Raw genomic sequence first — 14,166 nt, forward strand, 5'->3', positions numbered from 1 at the left:
ACGACAAGTAACAAAACACTGATAGACAAGTACAGTCACACAAATGTAAAATATGATATACAGTTGAAGTCGGAAGTTCACATACACTTACAGTGAGGGAACAAAGTATTTGATCCCCTGCTGATTTTGTACGTTTGCCCACTGACAATGAAATGATCAGTCTATAATTTTAATGGTAGGTTTATTTGAACAGTGAGAGACAGAATAACAACAAAAAAATCCAGAAAAACGCATGTCAAAGATGTTATAAATTGATTTGCATTTTAATGAGGGAAATAAGTATTTGACCCCCTCTCAATCAGAAAGATTTCTGGCTCCCAAGTGTCTTTTATACAGGTAACGAGCTGAGATTAGGAGCACACTCTTAAAGGGAGTGCTCCTAATCTCAGTTTGTTACCTGTATAAAAGACACCTGTCCACTGAATCAATCAATCAATCAGATTCCAAACTCTCCACCATGGCCAAGACCAAAGAGCTCTCCAAGGATGTCAGGGACAAGATTGTAGACCTACACCAGGCTGGAATGGGCTACAAGACCATCGCCAAGCAGCTTGGTGAGAAGGTGACAACAGTTGGTGCGATTATTCACAAATGGAAGATACACAAAATAACTGTCAATCTCCCTCGGCCTGGGGCTCCATGCAAGATCTCACCTCGAGGAGTTGCAATGATCATGAGAACGGTGAGGAATCAGCCCAGAACTACACAGGAGGCTCTTGTCAATGATCTCAAGGCAGCTGGGACCATAGTCACCAAGAAAACAATTGGTAACACACTACGCCGTGAAGGACTGAAATCCTGCAGCACCCGCAAGGTCCCCCTGCTCAAGAAAGCACATATACATGCCCGTCTGAAGTTTGCCAATGAAAATCTGAATGATTCAGAGGAGAACTGGGTGAAAGTGTTGTGGTCAGATGAGAACAAAATGGAGCTCTTTGGCATCAACTCAAATCGCCGTGTTTGGAGGAGGAGGAATGCTGCCTATGACCCCAAGAACACCATCCCCACCGTCAAACATGGAGGTGGAAACGTTATGCTTTGGGGGTGTTTTTCTGCTAAGGGGCAACTTCACCGCATCAAAGGGACGATGGACGGGGCCATGTACCGTCAAATCTTGGGTGAGAACCTCCTTCCCTCAGCCAGGGCATTGAAAATGGGTCGTGGATGGGTTTTCCAGCATGACAATGACCCAAAACACACGGCCAAGGCAACAAAGGAGTGGCTCAAGAAGAAGCACATTAAGGTCCTGGAGTGGCCTAGCCAGGCTCCAGACCTTAATCCCATAGAAAATCTGTGGAGGGAGCTGAAGGATCAAGTTGCCAAACGTCAGCCTCAAAACCTTAATGACTTGGAGAAGATCTGCAAAGGGGAGTGGGACAAAATCCCTCCTGAGATGTGTGCAAACCTGGTGGCCAACTACAAGAAACGTCTGACCTCTGTGACTGCCAACAAGGTTTTTGCCACCAAGTACTAAGTCATGTTTTGCAGATGGGTCAAATACTTATTTCCCTCATTAAAATGCAAATCAATTTATAACATTTTTGACATGCGTTTTTCTGGATTTCTTTGTTGTTATTCTGTCTCTCACTGTTCAACTAAACCTACCATTGAAATTATAGACTGATCATTTCTTTGTCAGTGGGCAAACGTACAAAATCAGCAGGGGATCGAATACTTTTTTCCCCTCACTGTACGTTGGAGTCATTAAAACTCGTTTTTCAACCACTACACACATTTCTTGTTAACAAACTATAGTTTTGGCAAGTCTACTTTGTGCATGACACAAGTAATTTTTCCAACAATTGTTTACAGACAGATTATTTCACTTATAATTCACTGTATCACAATACCAGTGGGTCAGAAGTTTACATACACTAAGTGTGCCTTTAAACAACTTGGAAAATTCCAGAAAATGATGTCATGGCTTTAGAAGCTTCTGATAGGCTAATTGACATCATTTGAGTCAATTGGAGGTGTACCTGTGGATGTATTTCAAGGCCTACCTTCAAACTCAGTGCCTCTTTGCTTGACATCATGGGAAAATCAAAAGAAATCAGCCAAGACCTCAGAAAAAACATTGTAGACCTCCACAAGTCTGATTCATCCTTGGGAGCAATTTCCAAACGCCTGAAGGTACCACGTTCATCTGTACAAACAATAGTACGCAAGTATAAACACCATGGGACCACGCAGCCATCATACCGCTCAGGAAGGAGACTCGTTCTGTCTCCTAGAGATGAACGTACTTTGGTGCGAAAAAGTGCAAATCAATCCCAGAACAACAGCAAAGGACCTTGTGAAGATGCTGGAGGAAACAGGTATATCCACAGTAAAACAAGTCCTATATCGACATAACCTGAAAGGCCGCTCAGCAAGGAAGAAGCCACTGCTCCAAAACCGCCATAGAAAAGCCAGACTACGGTTTGCAACTGCACATGGGGACAAAGATCATACTTTTTGAAGAAATGTCCTCTAGTCTGATGAAACAAAAATAGAACTGTTTGCCCATAATGACCATCGTTATGTTTGGAGGAAAAAGGGGGACACTTGCAAGCCGAAGAACACCATCCCAACCGTCAAACATGGGGGTGGCAGCATCCTGCTGTGAGGGTGCTTTGCTGCAGGAGGGACTGGTGCACTTCACAAAATAGATGGCATCATGAGGAAGGAAAATTATGTGGATATATTGAAGCAACATCTCAAGACATCAGTCAGGAAGTTAAAGCTTGGTTGCAAATGGGTCTTCCAAATGGACAATGACCCCAAGCATACTTCCAAAGTTGTGGCAAAATGGCTTAAGGACAACAAAGTCAAGGTATTGGAGTAGCCATTACAAAGCCCTGACCTCAATCCTGTAGAACATTTGTGGGCAGAACTGAAAAAGCGTGTGCGAGCAAGGAGGCCTACAAACCCGACTCCGTTACACCAGCTCTGTCAGGAGGAATGGGCCAAAATTTACCCAACTTATTGTGGGAAGCTTGTGGAAGGCTAGCCAAAACGTTTGACCCAAGTTAAACAATTTTAAAGGCAATGCTACCAAATACTAATTGAGTGTATGTAAACTTCTGACCCACTGGGAATGTGATGAAAGAAATAAAAGCTGAAATAAATCATTCTCTCTACTATTATTTGATTAAATGTCAGGAATTGTGAAAAACTGAGTTTAAATGGATTTGGCTAAGGTGTATGTAAACTTCAGAGTCCAACTGTACACTGAGTATACAAAACATTAGGAACACCTTCCTAATATTGAGTTGCACCCCTTTTAGCCCTCAGAACAGCCTCAATTCATCAGGGCATGGACTTTACAAGGTGTCGAATGCATTCCACAGGGATGCTGGCCCATACTGACTCCAATGCTTCTCACAGTTGTGTCAAGTTGGCTGGATGTCCTTTGGGTGGTGGACCATTCTTGATACACACAGGAAACTGTTGAGTGTGAAAAACCCAGCAGCTTTGCAGTTCTTGACACACTCAAACTGGTGCGTGTGGCACCTACTACCATACCCTGTTCAAAGGTATTTAAATATTTTGTCTTGCCCATTCACCCTTCGAATGGCACACATACACAATCCATGTCTCAATTGTCTCAAGGCTTAAAAATCCTTTCTTAACCTGTCTCCTCCCCTTCATCTACACTGATTGAAGTGGATTTAACAAGTGACATCAATAAGGGATCACAGCTTTCACCTGGATTCACCTGGTCAGTCTGTCATGGAAAGAGCAGGTGTTCCAATGTTTTGTACACTCAGTGTACAAAAAATACAACTATTCTGACAGCATTCTTCCATCCATACATTTCCATTGAGCTTATATAGCCTTCCTACCTTCCCCCTTCTATGGTCTGAGATGTAGCCTATGGTATGATTTTCTCTCACTGCTTACATACATACGTTTCCACTGATCTGATATAGCCTGCCTCCCCATTCCTCTGACTCAGTTCATCTCCTCATTTCTGCACCGGAGCTAGTCACGATTTTAATGTGTTATGGCAGCATACCAGCAGGCTGTGCCAAATGCACTCATTCACCTCTTTCAAAGAAAGGATATGAGCTGGGCCCAGTGGTAGAAGATTATACCGTGCTAAAGCATGAACGAAGAGCGCCTGTACTTTGGAATATTTCATGGATTAGGAGAGGGTTTATGTTTATTTGTGAGAGACATCTTTCATTGTTTAGCCTTTTCAAATAATGTAAACACAGAGAAATAGTGTAATAATTTCTTCATCATAGCATACCGTTATAGCACACCAAAGGTCTTCAACCAACCAATTGAATCCTGTAGGGACTATATTATAATAATAGGCCTATCCATGTCTTATGCCCTCTAAACATCCTGTTTTCCTAGAGGACAAGAGCCAGCAGCCAGAAGCACTGAACTTGATGTAAACAGGAAACTGTAACATCCTCCTATTCCTTCCCGGTTTATGACAGACCTATCTATCCAGTGAATGTGAAGACATCTGTGTTATCCAGACTAAACAGCTGGGACTCAAGGATGTTTCAGTATTAAGGCAATTTCTATGGAAAGTCCCCATACAAATATCAGATTTGAATGAAGTACAGTACCAGTAGTTGATAGCTATGACTCAAAACATATTAGTAAATGCAAACTACCCATAAAGTTTAAATACCAGATTTTGATGGGATATATAGTACATTAGCTGTACTTGCTAGTGGGATATTGCTACATTACATCAATAAAAGCTGCATGACCTCAAGACCTGTTCCATATCTGATGCCTAAACAGATCCAGAGCCTGTCATGGGAGGACAGAGTCCCCTTTGTGGAAATCTTCTGGTACAGACAAACCTCCAGCACCGAGGTTGTTGTGTAGTTAGTGCACAGACATCTGTTCCTGCTGGGGCATGTCTGCTGCAGGCCAATGGAAATGAATCCAGTAAATGAGATTGATGGACAGCCAGATGCAAGTTGCCTAACAAAGAGGTAACTTCTGAAGTAATCGTATGCCACTCCTCAAGAGTGTAATACAGTCAACCATCCTAGCCAAATATGCTCCACACTCTCAATGCTCCATCTCTCAACTTGTTCTCTGAGAAATTGAAACAGGGATTTAATTCTTAAAAGTCTAAACTGTTGGGGGGGAGGGGGCTTCTAAGCTGACATATGGAATTGTTTTAAGATGGTCATACTATGGATCATTTAGCTATTTGATTTTGAATTTTAGGATCCCTTTAGGTATTCAAGAAATATATACACAAATTATTTAATAAAATATTAAATTTGGCCTTTACTACTATAACCCAGAGAAATGCATTGAATAACACATTCATCAGTTGCAAAAAATACATCATAAGAAACAAGGTGTTGAAGTATCTGTCCTATATCTAGGAGATATAAGAAACACAGGAAATATTGTTTGTTGTTTTTTTAAACACATATTTAACCCCTTTTTTGGTAGGCCTTTTTTTTTTTTTTTTACCGGTACTGGCTCCTTCATACAAGTCCGGTGTCATTTCCAGGGGGTTGTAGAGCAGAATGGAGAACACCATCGTGATCGTGAGAATCTCCCCTTTCCACAGTGGGGTCTCGTTAGTTTGTAGTTGGTTCGGACGGCGCCAATTGAGCGCCGCTTCATGGGTCTCCCGGTCGCGGCCAGCTGCGACAGTCTGGGATCGAACTCGGGTCTGTACTGACACCTCTAGTACTGCCTTAGACCGCTGCGCCACTCGGGAGGCCCTGTAGGGTGTTTTTAAGGAGAGAAATCACCTTTGGTTTCATTGCGACTCTACAGACTGCTCCTGAGGTATTTCCTGTCCCTGTCCTCTCACTCTAAAATAACAGTAAGTGATTAAGATCATGTGTTGCCATAGACACTCATGCACTGCAGGAGCCTGAAAAAGCTGAAAGCTCATGTATTACTGATGTTATACTGTAGGTTAGGAAATGGATGTCATAAGTGTGTGTGTGTACAGCATCAAAGTCTAAGGGAGCATAACTGGAATCCACATTGTTCAAATGCAGTACCTGAATTGCTGATGACCCTTATACAATTTGCACTAAAATAACATCACAAATCGCAAAACAGCAGCATTTGTGTGTGCGTGCGTGTCTGGAATGCATGTTTTCCTTAGGAAAGCTAAAATGTCCTGGGTCTCAGGGGTAGCCAGCTGATAAAAGTATTCTATGAAAGAGCTGGTCACAGACTCCCAGTGGCCCATAACTTTCCCTGCTACAGTACACAGTGCCATGAAGTATACAACACAGTGCTTTAGCCTTCACCGCCCCAATGCCCGAGTATGATTTAAAGACTGGCTTGGAAGGCACCACCCTAACACAGTAATTACAGAGAAAAGAGGTCGAACACACAACTATAAATTGAACGTTATTATAACACAACTGTCTGATGGAAAATTGAATGCAAACTTTCCTGTGTCTGTGTTTTGTTCTTTCTGCAGTGCAGTGCAGACAAAAAAATTTTCCCACTTAGAATCCTTGGTATTGTTTTGAAAAAGAGAGAGGGGTCCGGAGCGAGAGAGGCGTTTGAAAGCTGGAGCTGCTGATGAGATTAGAATGAGCTGGTAACAGAAACAGACAGTACTAGGGAGTCAGGGAGGAAAGGGGGGAGTGAGGATTCAGCAGTGGCTCTGCTCTGTCTGACCAGACCCTCCTGCCTGCACAGATGTCAGGGAATAATGGGCTTTGCATGCATGAGCCCAACTTTATCACAACAGCAGTGGAAGACAGTATCTACGCCCACAAAATGCACACACCAGTCACACACACACACACGTGAGTGTGCACGCTCATTTGCACACACACAAAGAGGAGGTATTGAGGGAAGTTTCTCCAAATCTAGCTGCATAGTCCTGAGATCACATCTCTGCAGTTTGGGTATGCAATTGTTTGCCAAACGTTAGCTAGATTCCGATTCCCCTTGACTGCATTTTCCATGTGATGCGCCAAAACGTTCCCAGAATCGAACTATAGAGGCTAACTTCAATCTCACAGAACTGATAAGGTATTTCTATGTGTAAAACTGACCTCAGTATTGAATGAAAGAGGGATTTTATGTTCTTGTGTGGGTAAGCATTACCGCTTTGCCATCATATCAACGCACAATTCTCCAATGCATCTTGATTTATCCCTGAACAGCAATCATCTCTGGGTGAGTTTGCACTGATAACGGACAGTTTTTGCACTTAAAATGTGTCCTAAAGCATAGTATTTGCCTGTGTATGTGGAAAAGTGGTTTGGGGTAGGAGAGATTCATCCAACTATGTTGTAAGTAATATCCTCTTGGACGCCACAGGTTTATACAACCATGCTTTGGATCTGCTCTGAACTGTTGTCAGAACCGTTGTCTGTTGTCAGAACCGTTGCTGAGAACTGTCTGCTGATGGCTATAAACCACTGTTTGAAAATGACTTGACTTTTTGCAACTCCATATTCCATGACGAGGCAGGCTCAAGTTCTCAAACAAAGCATAATCGCACAAGTTTCCTACAACACTGGAAAAACTCCAGACACATGAACAGATTCAAATAAAAAACACAAATTTACGAGCTTGCATATTTATTGCACTACTTTTAAAATTGCCAAAAAAAAGTACATGGGGATACTGTAAGTTAAGTGCATCGTTGTAATAATTTTGCAAAGCTGGCATATCTTGTTTTTTTTTTTTTCCAACCATATACAGTGGTAATTACTGAATACCTGACTCAACACACTACAGCACATCCTGCATATGCTATTCACTTTGCTATGTACAAAACAGCTTTCATATTAACTAGTCTGAAAGGAAAGAAATGCAAGAGGAAAAATGTGTAACAAATCAACGAGGAAAAGAGAGCAAGCGATTAATAAGACTAGAACATGCTGGTACAAAAGGTCCCCAAAATCGAGGGAGAATGGAAGACAAAATAAAAAAAACGTGGGCTTTCAAGTTGGTTATTATCATATTAATATTAGAATCTTTAACAATATAAATTAACAGGGAAGCAAAGACAAAACTGCAAATACTGACATTACTTTGATGTTTTAAATCTATAGCTAAAAACAATAAAAATATTTTTGGTTTTAGTTTGTCTGTTTTATAACAAAGTAAGCTTCTCATCAACATTAATTTACAAAATCATTCAAAAAATACATAAATTAAAAAGATTGTTCTAGTCTAACTTTATGCTACATGTGCACCGTTTGGAAAATGCTTATTTTTTAAAAACAAGATTATATGCATCATGTGATTCCAGTCTCACGTTACCCAACATTAAATCACACATGACTCGCTATAGGATTAAGTCATATCCAGCTGGTGAAGGAGGAGATGAGGAAAAATTGAAACCCTGAACCCAAACCCTAACAGGCTGGGCCTTAAAACACATTGAGTGTGTTCATTCCTTTTAGCATTTAACTCTATCAAGTTCTCTCAAGTGCCATTTTTGAAGAGCATGACTTTTGAAAAAATAACCTTCACCTCACGTTTTACTGTTTACTTATGCTAATCAACTTGAAGCAGATATCATACATTAACATTCCGTTATGCTGTGGCGTCTTCTATATGCGTTTCCATGTGACAAATTCATTACTCACTTGTAAGTGTGCAAAATCTCTTAGGAGATCTCCGCTACACACAAACATGCTTGGGGCGGAACTGCACTCTTGGTTTCGAGATTGTCTGTCAATCAAAACACACCAACTCAAAAAAGCTTAACATTTTCTAAGTGACCAGTGCTGGGTACTATTAGATACATTGTATCCCTTTGATTGCACATGTCAGTGTTAAAGGGTAACTAGTGTTTTTAACGATTGCAGTTTTGTGATTGCTCCTATCAACATGGTGTATCCTCAAATCTTCTCACATGAATCTTCCTTTCCTTTAGTAAAACATATACCATGATAAAAGTTTATATTTTCTCAAATCTTAAATCCAATGAGAAAGCCACACAGAAAACGACAGTGAAAAACAAAGCCAATCCAGACCAAGTTACAACAACCAGACAACAAAGAACCAACACCTTCTTTACTCAGAACGTGAAAGTAAAACAAGAAAACCCATCTCGGCTACCTTTCCAAGGAGCAGATTAAAGTCCAAAATAGCACCAATCATCAGTGTCTCAGTTCCGTGGCAGCATCTCACTCACTTACCACAAGGGAACAATGCATTTCTACTATAGCTACTTCTATAGGCTACATCACAGCGTACATAACTGTCTACACATGGTTTTATACTAGCTAGCAACAAACATTCTAAAACTTTAAAAAGCAAACCTACTTAAAACCATAAACGTTTAACAAAAAATAACACTCTACCAAGCATTTAGTAGCTAACATGGAAAAAGTGGGGACTCTTAGCCTCAGTAAATACAGTAGAGTGTGTAAATATATAAAGTTTTGAGAATGAGAGGGGAATTTGAGAGCTGAAGGGCGTGAATCACCTACAGAGCAGAGGGATTAGGACTGTTGAGACGTAAAATACTGAACCCAACGTTTGAATGGTTACGCTTCGAGGTGGAACCACTCCCTTCCAAGATGTTGAAGAGTGTGTTTTGTCGAGATAATGATAGAGGTCTAGGCCTAGCTTGATACTGTGTTAAGGAGAGATCACATACTGCAGTTGAATGTGTGAACAGTGCAGATAGAACTGAGTGAGTGTTAAAACATAAATAGGAGGTTAATGCTGCTGTTTGAACTGTGTTTTGTTCTGTGGAAGAGTGGATGACATGCTGCTGCCTGTCAGTTACTGTACTCAGCCCAAAAGGGGCCACCTGTAGAATTTGTAAATGCAGACATTGGTCTCTGCCAGCCTGGTCCCAGATATGTTTGTGCGGTCACCAATGCCATGGAATACAGCACAAACAGAACTGGGATCAGGCTAGGACTATGCTGTTGGAGACTGTGTTATTACATTGCTTTGTGTCATTCGGCTTTTCCTCTCATTCCTGAAAACAAACATATCATCAAGGCTTAGAGTCCCTAACAGGCTACTGTACATCTATCTAACGTGTTAATAAATCACAAAGATAGACAGAGAAGGTATGAAACTTCATAGTCATCATGATGTCATCTATAACCCCCCCAAAAAAGGTTAGACATGATTACAAAAAATCAGAAATTAAAATATACCGATTTTTTTTCTCCCATTTGTTATTTAAGGTGACAGTGTTTTGTTTCTCCCAGGAAGGAGGGAGGGGAAGGACTGGTGAGTTGTTGTTGCTGCTCCGACCGGCAGTGACCTGCAGTCTTTTCTGTGAAAGAAATGAAAAAGTTATTTCAACATTTTAGACATGATAATATATTGACATAATGACTGCTCGTGTGGATACTCTATGTTGAGACTTGCCAAAAGGCTTTCCAATTACATCATATTGAAGAAGCTTCTGTAAATTCAGCTATATGTAGAGATTTGGGGTCTGACAACATAATCCTAGGAAACCTTTTTAACAATAATTTAGCCTAGAGCAGGTTTCTCAGGATGTATATCAGCTGTTTGAATTAAATAATGACACCTTTACAGCCCATTAAATAATACAGTAGTACTGTACTGTCATTCATTAACAGACTTGGCTGTTCTTACCTCAGGGGAGCCATCATAGCCTGTGTTTATTTCAGTCTGAGGGTTAAACTGGTACCTAAGACCAAGAGAGACAAGCATGAAATACAACTGTTTGATTAATGAACAACAGTGAGTCAGTAATCCCTAGCTGCAATTCATGACCCTAGAACTCACAACAAGAGAGACAAGCCAATAGGAAAACAGAAAAGACAATGAGGGATCTGAGCAAATGCATCTATAACTGTTAGGCCTACTCCTGGGCAATCCATGATCTGAATCCAAATGGTCAAAGACTCAAGGGGATCTTCATGACCAAACAGTTCAACTCAGCTCTTGCAATATTGAACTAGAATCCAGGACACACAAACATTGGAAACCCTTTTCAAGGTCAGAGAAAAATGTTATGTAAAAACTACCGATCTAGCCCTTCCTAGAATTTTCACATAATACTTTAACTCAATTATCCTGGAGAGAATGTGCCCTCCTAACTCCTTCCTTCCTTCTTTACCACGACTTAGGAGTTTAACATGACTTAGCTGTTTAAGTAAATGCACATGTGATATTTACAGTACAGTAAAGTAGAGGCAGTAGGGAAGGCCACCTGTTTAAAACAGACTGTCCTTTACTTCCCAGTCTGCAGCTTGGAGCACCTCCAGGCAACACCAGTCAAACGAGGTCACATTTTCCCCCCAGCGGCAGTCCACTGCACTTGCACTGAGGCTGTCTCGAACCCACTGAACCCACAGGCAGCCTTGAGCTAGCATAGACAGTGCTGCGTCGGAGCCATGGATTTATATAACTGGTCAGAGCCCTGTTCAATGCTGAGCAGTAGTGATGATACTGTACCAGCTAAAGCTGTGATTGGGTCATAAATACCGGTATACTGCTGCTGCTTACTCTGATTGGACAAGGGAAGGCACGCTGGTATCATTACAGCATCTGATTGGTGCTGGATTAGTGTGATGCTCTGATTTGGTTATAGGTTCCTTCCACCATTGGTTAGATTCTGTGACAGTCATAATACTTGGCATACATTGTTTAAACTGCATATTATATTGCCAATCGCAATACTGTTCCCCTTTAGTCTTGAATACACAGACAATACATATTGAGCAAATTATGATAAAACAATATAGCAACACGTCAAAGCAATAGCCTATAGCTCCATGTGACAATATGTTGATTTTAATTAGCCTATCTGTGGTTAGGTTGTGATCTGTGAATTTTAACAGGGCAGCATCAAATCTTACCTTGATTATCTGCAAGAGCCGCATTTCTACTGCATAGTCAGTCTGACATCAGGGCAAGTGTGGGACTGCGAGATAAATATATATACACATATTTTTTATCATAAGTGCACTACAGACATAATTGAAGAAGCATCAAGCACTCAGTGACAGTCACTATACATACAATAAGCCGCATCTCAATGCATAGTAATGCGCCATGCAGTAAGAGCTTATGATCACATTCATGTGTGCAGAAGGCCGACAAAAAAAAAAGGACTTCATCTTTTTCATTTTGGGTCTAAATAAAGATTCATGCAGTCCCTGAATGAGCACCTGCTGGTGCTTCACACATGTATCATTCAACAGCAATACACCTCGCTATATTGTGATTGTTACAGTTAATATCGTAATGTGTCAAGTAATATAATATCCAAAATATAGCTAGCTACCAAATTAAAATACCGATTAAGCTGCATAAGCGTGCAACTTGCTGGTCTGCATCTATATTGAAAGCAATAATCTACCGTTTGCGTCAAGCAATCTGTACTTGCCGTCTTGCTTGCTAGCCTCTCAAACAAAGAAAGTGGTTTGCATTCAGTCTACGGCTGAAACTGCTAGCTAGGGGTGGCTCGCGCTGTATGACAGTGCAACACCAAAATGCCATGCCAGCTTGGCAGCTCGCTAGTTAGTGAGCTAGCTAGATAACCCACATAGCTAGCTAACTAGCTAGCTAGACCGGCAAAATAAAACAAACGTCTGCTAACACACAATTAAGTTGCTACTGGCTAGCTAACTAACTAGATTTGCAAAGTAACATCGAACAGCTCATTGTTATTTAATGTACTTACAGATTGAAGCCCCGTTATACTAAAGTAGTTTCAATTAGTTCGCTAGCCAGCTAGCGGTGGCGAGGCTAGCTGGCGCTGCTGAAATTTTACTGCAACAATGTTGCAAACGTGTAGCTAGTAAAAACGGCAAGCAGCCCTGCGGGGAGAGAACCCCATACACGGCTGCGTTGACCCGACTGCCACGGTCTTTAACTAGCTAGCTAGCTGTTGGTTCGGGGCCAGGCCCCCCATTACAGATGCAGTACTGTACAGCCAGACTGCTCCGTGCTTATTCGGCAGTCTGCGGTAACTCAAGGTCCCCCTCTGTCTGGGAGAGACAGTTTCTCCAATCAGAGCGAAGGCCAGTTGAGCCAACCTCTAAACATTTAGGGGATTTGATTAATCTTGCCCGGGCGCCAGTGTAAGCGTGTTTTGCACCGGCTGAAAGTTGATTCCATTGAGTTTGAAACCGGGTTGCTTCCAGGGCGTGAACTTGGTGCCCCGCTCTGTCCGACAGCGAAATCGACTTAAAACAAAAGTGACGTAATTAAGCACGTGTAGTAGTGAGTAGGATTCTGTGTTCACGTTTCAAAATGAAAACGATTTAGAAAATTCAAACATTAATTATATGGAAAAGAGGTATTGCATGTTTCTGAACGATGTACCATGCTGCCTTGTTGACAACATGACGGAGCGGCGCAGATTACTGTTCGATTTGACATTGCCGCTCCCCCCTCACCGCGTTTGCTCGGTCACGTCACGGGCCATAGACCGGTGCCCCGCAGCTCAGCATAATCGAATTCGCCCATTAGGTGCACTCGATTTAGTTTGCAGTGTACGACACCGGTATGCAATGGTGGTGGCGGTGCAGATAGGCCTACCACTGAATGACTACTAGTATGAGGATATCTGAATGTACTAAAACCCTAGAGATGTAAATGTAGGCCAGGGTTGCCAAACCTGTTCCTGGAGAGCTACCCTCCTGTAGGTTTTCGCTCCATCCCCAGGTGTTACTAACCTAATTCATTTTATCAACCTGCTAATTATTATAATTAGGTGTGCTAGATTAGGGTTGGAGCAAAAACCTACAGGACGGTAGCTCGCCAGGAACAGGGTTGGGCAGTCCCAATTATCTATCCTTCTCAAACTGTGTGCACTTGTTCACTTCCCTTCACTGATTTGAAAAGAAACGACTGGTATATAGTGGAAACTCCCACTAGTCCATGCCATGCCTCCACCAATCCAATGCTTTTAGATTTGTGGTAAGTAGTGAACGAGGGTACACTTCAGGAAAAATTAGATATTATTGGGATGCACAAGTAGATTCCATTGTCTGTTTCTTGTAGTGAATAACGGAAGTCGACGTACCAAATTCATGACCGTGCACATGGTATGCAGGACCCAGGAGTACAAATCAAATACACCTGTGTAATTCACCCAGACTGGACCCTGGATGTGGATTCCCTTGAACATCCACTACCAAGGGAAGCTCTACCACTTCTTCCCTGGAGGATAATACACTTCAATTATTCCCTATATTTTGACTTAATTGGCTCCCGATTACACTGTGCACTTAATTACAGTATTTCGTTTAT

At 41.6% G+C, this 14,166-nt stretch overlaps 1 long non-coding RNA gene across 1 annotated transcript; it reads right to left on the minus strand.

The window, feature by feature from the left end:
• Positions 1-7,518: 7,518 nt before the first annotated feature.
• Positions 7,519-12,901, minus strand: LOC121573504. The gene is made up of 4 exons (XR_006002063.2): positions 12,593-12,901; positions 11,766-11,830; positions 10,537-10,591; positions 7,519-10,207 (listed from the first exon to the last, which is right to left on the minus strand). It is a non-coding gene; the product is annotated as an uncharacterized LOC121573504 (long non-coding RNA).
• Positions 12,902-14,166: the final 1,265 nt, after the last annotated feature.

Source organism: Coregonus clupeaformis, chromosome 9, assembly GCF_020615455.1.
Source record: "Coregonus clupeaformis isolate EN_2021a chromosome 9, ASM2061545v1, whole genome shotgun sequence".
Taxonomy (NCBI): Eukaryota; Metazoa; Chordata; class Actinopteri; order Salmoniformes; family Salmonidae; genus Coregonus; species Coregonus clupeaformis.